Source organism: Notamacropus eugenii, chromosome 5, assembly GCF_028372415.1.
Source record: "Notamacropus eugenii isolate mMacEug1 chromosome 5, mMacEug1.pri_v2, whole genome shotgun sequence".
Lineage (NCBI taxonomy): Eukaryota > Metazoa > Chordata > Mammalia > Diprotodontia > Macropodidae > Notamacropus > Notamacropus eugenii.
Genome location: NC_092876.1, coordinates 451,817,042 through 451,823,740, shown reverse-complemented (window position 1 = coordinate 451,823,740; position 6,699 = coordinate 451,817,042).

The following is a 6,699-nucleotide window of genomic DNA, read 5'->3' as shown; positions in this document are numbered from 1 at the left end:
AGTCTTTGCCAAGAAAACCCAAAACAGGGTCTAGGGACATGACTTAAATGACCATATAACAATGAGGGGAGGAATGCACTACTTCTACAGCCCATTTCTTTTTTAGCTAGCTCTAATTATTTTAGATGGCTCTCAATTTTAAGGAAATTATTCTCCTACATAGAGCCTAAATTTTCCTCTCTGCTTCTTCTATCTGTTGTTCCTTGTTTTTCCCTCAAGAGCTAATTCAGGTCAACAAGCATTTATTAAACACTTGCCATATGCCAGTCATACTTTTACATGCCAACCCTTCAAATATTTGAACATCCTTCACCCCCTTGAGTCTCTGAGACTTAGTTTCCTTATTTGTAAAATGGGGATAATAATAGAAGCTCTGCTTAGCTCATTGGGCTATGAGGAAATGTGTGCAGAAGGAGGATTATTTGAAATAACTTATGTGAACAAGCTTGGCAAATTGTAAAAGTGTAAAATTGTCAAGTTCTAAACAAAAGAGATAGTATTATTATTATGATGTGAACTAGGGAAAGTCTTGCCTATCCTCCAGATTCCTCTTATGTGAAACATATATTACAGAAACTTTCCTTACCTATGCGAATAGTGGGAAGCCTAGTTTGAAATATAACAACAGTAAATGCATTCTCATTCTATCAGTAACAACGGTGACTTAAACTAATGTATATAGAAGACTTTTTCTTTTTCTTCCAATAACCCATTGAATTGGATGGAAAATAAAGATATCTAAGTTTCACACACTGAATTCCTTAGCTGGAAAGGCATGAGAGGAGAAATAAGGTACCACAGAGTTCACTTATTCTTGTTATCTCAGAAAACTATTTGACAACACGTTGAATTGGGTCAATGTGCCTTTAATATTAATGAAGTAGTGCTTTTGATTTTTATAAATGAGAAAGACTTTTGTGGTTGAAATAACTAGAAAGGTGAAGTCTCTACTCCAGGGAAAATGAATTATCAAATGATGGGATTAGTACCTGATCGATGTTAGAGTCTCCAGCGTCATATCCTAGGCAAACCAATGTACAATGCATTTTTATTCTCATGAAAGTAGATGAGATACAATGGTATGCACAAAATTTGAATGTTACAAATGACTCATTTGGAGCCTTGCTACAGTCCTAGACCCTTCAGGCTGGAGTGATTTGGGGATTGTTAGGTGAGATTAGCAGGACAATAATTTACATATGTTTTGGTTTTGTGAGCTTTTTATCTCCTCAAGTTTGAGGTGGGTTTGATACCTTTCCTGGAAGTCCCGCTGGAATATGATTGAATCACTGTGGCTGCGATTTACGATTAGAAGGCTATGATAGAGCTGGACATTTTCCAGTAATCAGGTAAGTAGGCAAGCGGGTCTTTGTTCTTTGCATAATCTGAAGTACTTTCTGATCTGCGGTATAGTACATGAAAGGCAATATCTCTGAAATGACAAAAAGATCTTTATTTCTTTTCCACAATGCACAGAAAAATGGTAGGAAGAGAATGGAAGTTTGAATTTATTTCCTTGGGAGTGCATGTTATCAGTTTCAGCAAAGGAAATGCTAATGGAAGTTATGTTCAGGCATTGAGAGATGAGGGGATCACTGTACTTCTTGTCTTTCATTGTTGTATTATGTTGCTGCTTTCTGCTGAATAGAGGTAGCATTGCCTTCCAGAGGTGGCTGCTATTCACTTACAAGAGAATGAATGGGCTGGAGTTTAGTGGAAGAACCTTAGACTGAGAAGTAGGAGACTTCTTTGCTAATCCCAGCCCTTCACTTGACTGATTCACATTCTGTGCCTCCATTTTCCCATTTGTCAAATCCTCAAATGTAGAGATTGAGATGGTTAATATATATATAATATTATATATTATAATTATAAATATATAATAATATAATTAATTTGTATATACAATATATATGATGTTTTGGAATTCTTAGCAGGAAAAAGAATTATTAATTTTAGCTCAGTTTAAGTTACTTTAGAGTTCTACTGATATAAATCTGGGATCTGAATATCATGTTCATACACACATACACACACATTTATACATATATACAAATACACATATATGTGATAGATATAGCATCTTATATGTCATCATATATAACATTATACATGCATATATAATCTGAGTTCCTAGTCTTATTTAATATTCTCAAATCTCAAAGCATGGACCTTTTATAAATGGTAAAACCAAAATAGAGAGTGGTTATAACTTGTCTATCATCATAGTTAGTCAGAGGTAGAACCTGGACTGTAGCAGAACCTGCTGTTTTTCCACTGGACAAGTGGTTCTTAATCGTGGGTCCATGAACTTAAAAAAAGTATTGTGATTATTCTGTTTCAATGTAATTGGTCTCCTTTGTAATCCTACGTATTTTATCTTATGCATTTAAAAATATTATCTGAGAAGGAGCCCCATTGGCTTCACCAGATTGCCAAAGGAGTCCATGATACCAATAAAATTAAAAAAAAAACACTTGGATTATACTATATAGAAATCTTTTCCCTTGCAATTGAACATATGTATATATATATATGCATATGTATTCTAGATATACACATATGTACATACATACACATACAAACACAGACATATGTCTATTACTTTTCCTTAAGTCAATGAACACACACATATATACATACATGCATACATACATACATGCATTTGTGTTTATATATGTATATCCATGTACACAACTCCTGCTGAAGCCAGTAGAATTTGATGTAGACATTGAGAAACTCAATTCGATGCATAATTGGTGTTGCTGAAGTTTGGGGAAAGGGGAAGATCAGTCCTAATAGTGACAGTATGAAAATCACCATTTTTTTTCCTATTTGATGTTATTGTTACTGGGAAGTAAAATTAGTTTTGGCCCTATAATGATTCTGAGTATTTTGACCCTAAATTGCCACTTTTTGGTCACATGATTGATTACATCTAAGGGCATGTACTATATGTGACATATTTTGGTTTGTGTTCGTTGGTTCAAGTAAGAACCTTTTAGATGTGTATGTGTATGTGTGTGTGTGTGTGTGTGTGTGTGTGTGTGTATGTCTCTCTCTCTCTGTATATATGTGTGTATGTGTTTTTAAGGTATAGTCCCTGAAGGACTTTTTCTTGTTTGTCCAGCCTGAAACTCATTTTGAAGGCTATGAGTCTAAGTTGGGACAAAATAAAACTCTTGGCCCACTTTGAGAAAGCAGAGTTTTTATTCCTCATTTCAATATTTTTCCTTTGGTTTGAATTATGTTTAAATGAAACAATGTAGTACAGGGACATTGAGAACTTTATCACACAAATGTTAATACAAGACGCTAGAAAACCTCTATACCATCAAATGAAGTAAAACCTGAGGGTGCGTTAGAAATATCATTTATTTCTGCTTTTGTTATTTTTATAATCTAGGACAAACCAACATTTCTTATATATTCCAGTAACACTGGGTTAGTAGGAGCACAGATTTAGAGCCAGAGGTGTCCTTCGAAACTCATCACTTCCAACCTCTTCATTTTACAGATGGGAAACCTGAGGCCCAGAGAAGTTGATGGCTGAGGTCATACTGGCAGCAGGTAGCAGAAGTAAAATTTGGACCCGGATTCTGTGACGGCAAATATGCCAGACTGGGCCTCTTGGGCTACATTAGTCTACATCTACTTCCTCCATTCAGTCCTTCATGTAATCCTCAGTCCCCTCTGAGCCCTAAAATGATGGAGCCAAGAAGAACCACTGTAGGGGGTAATGATGGATTGTACCACCTCCAGTTTTTTGCCCTTTTGTCTTGACTTCTTGTCTTTGAGAATCAACCTAATTATTTTCATGTACCAGCTCTGTTCTCTGAAGCTCACCCACTTTTCTGGTTGGGTGCAAAGTCACAAGTTGTTCCATGAAATCACTTTTTTTTTTTTTTAAATCTCTATGGTGTTTATGTGGAAGGGCCAGAGAGTTTAGGAAACTGGACTAAGTTCAACACGAAAGACTTCCATTTCTCCTTTCCTCCTTTGGAGATGATTTTATGGTATTGTAATCCTGTGTCTTGCTGAGCAGCAAAAGCACCAAGGAAAATCCCAGAAGTAGCATGTGGTTCAATTTCAAGTTTTTTTTTTTGGCTTTTTTCCAAACACTTGTGAGCTTCATTTGTGTTCACATATAAGAAAAGCCAACCCCGATCTCCTAATAATGCTTTATTTAGCCCTTAAACTTTAATTGCAGGGTATACATGATATCATTAGGAACCGTTATCAATACTAATGCCACCTATATTATTATTTACACGGCTGAAAACTAAGCCTGTTGAAATATATTTATTAACACTGCGCCCTAGAACCGCACATTTAAAAGCTTAATTCTCTGGCTGTTCGCATGTTCTTAGCACACTTGCAAACTCCACTGTCACTGCTTCCTGGCTTGAGATAAGCTCATTATGAACAGGGATGATGAGACGTATTAGGAATTTTTCCTCTCCTGATATAAATGGAAGCATGAAACTCATTTTATGAAATCCTAAATCCTTTGGTCAACAAATAGTTAAATCCAGCAGTTATGATGTTTAAACTTTGCTGCTTAGCATTAAAATGTATCTTATTCATTCCTTAGATTTCTCTTTCAACCATGGCTATTGTTTGTCACTAACAGCTAGCTTTTGTGAAGTTAATAAATGTGCATAATAAGGACATAAAGGTATGGAGAAGTAATACTGTAATCCTTTTGTTTGGATAATCAGTCTAATGTATGCAAATTAAACCTTATTAGTACTAGGGTTTTGTGTCTGCTTATCAAAATGTGCCATTTTCATGAAAATTGGAAGTCCATTATATAAAGTTATTATTAACAATCATTTAGGAATTATATACGGTATGCAAATTAAAGTTGATTACAACTAATTAAGGGCTTTCTTTGTTATTTGACCTTGTCTGCTTTTTATGTAAATATGTTTCTTTTGGTCTGGCATATTTTTAGACTCAGAAAAGTATATTAAGACAAGTTACATTATGTATTTTTAATATATTTTTGTGTTGCATAAAAAACCCCTTGCCATTGTCTAAGCACCTCAGTTCCCAGAGGCACAGCCAATGACATGCAACACCCTATGCATTGCTGCTTTAGGGCAGTCATGGAAGGCAGTATAATTTCAGCAATGGAATACAATCATGTTTGCAGTTCCCTTCAATAGCTTAATGGAAAATGAGCCAAAATCCAGTATGAAATATAAACAGTCTTCATGCCAGAATGCCCTTCCTTTCCACTATTTATTGAACTCTTGAAGTCTTGGGTTACAGATTTTCCAACGGAGATAAGTAATAAATGATCATTATATACTTACTACGTGCACCGCAGAACTTAATCGCTTACTGTACTCGAAAGCATTCAGCTAAGGAAAAATGACTTTAATGACACAAGATGTAACAGGCTTGGGACCAGTGTAGTCTCCAAGAAGATTTGTTTGTGCCTGTGTCTTTTTTTTTTTTTTTTAAAGGAAGCAAAAAGAAAAAACTCAAGAGAGATAGATGCCCAATAGGTAAAGAGAGAGATATTTTTGGGAGAACTTTTGCTCTTAAGAAGTTACATTTTCTCCCCCATGCAGTGCAATTGCTTGATGTGTGATCAGAGAACAAAGACACCCTGCCTGACACAGTGACTGGAGCTGAGGATACTGGGATACGGTATTTGGTTTTATGATAGAAAGAGGCATGTCATTAATAGTTGTTCAAATACCTTTTAAATATCACGATAGAACAAAAAGGAGTGATTGACAATGATCAATTGCTAAAGAAAAAAGGTCAAGGTATTAAAGTGGAGAGGAAAAAGCATGCTATCTAGATCATATAACAACAAGAAACAAAACTCACAACCAAAGATATGATTGGGCTCATTTACAGGGAGAAAACCTGCCTATCTGATCCAAAGGCAAGTGCATTCTGACCTTCCTCAGGTCAAAATGCGCAGCATGAATGTATGAGCTACTGCTTGCTTCTGAGTTTCCCAGACCCAGGTTCTTTTTGTTTTTTTTTTTAACAGACTCAGAGAAATATTTTTTCCAGTAAAATGGCACCAGTATCCTCATCTCTACAAAACCCCAAAGCATCACGTTCTTTGCAGGGAGCAAACAGATTCAGTAGACAGATTTGAGAGGGAAAATTAGCTAATGTTTTTGTCTTGATGGATGAGAGCCTGTGGCTATATTGTACCAAAATAAGGAAGCTGCTGTGTGAATTGAACTTTTCTTCTTTTCCCCCCCCAATGATCCTTTGCCTGTTCTCTGACTTGCTGGTCTGGTGTCTGGAGAAGTTCTAATTACTAACTGCTTTTTGTTTCAGAGATAAGAACTGTTTTCTCCTTTTGCTGGAGAGAAAACATCGAAACATCCCATGAGGATCCTGGACTTTGCAAACAACTGTGACTATTGTTCATGGTGCATGGAATAAAATAGAGTGATGACCAAAAAAAAAAAGTCAAAGAAGAATATAATTCCACAAACAGTCCTACCTGTAGACAACAGATATGGCCAGAACATTACTAGGTCCTCAGTGAGTTTCTCCTGAGGGAGTGGGCATGGGTACAAAGTCCTCAAAAGCACTTAAACTTGGTGCAAAGTGATAAGAGAAAACTAACACAGGATCACTTGAAACTGAGCTCTAAGAGATTCGACCAACAGAGACTTTAAAGAAAATTTTGTCACCTTAGAAAGATTTATTTTACAT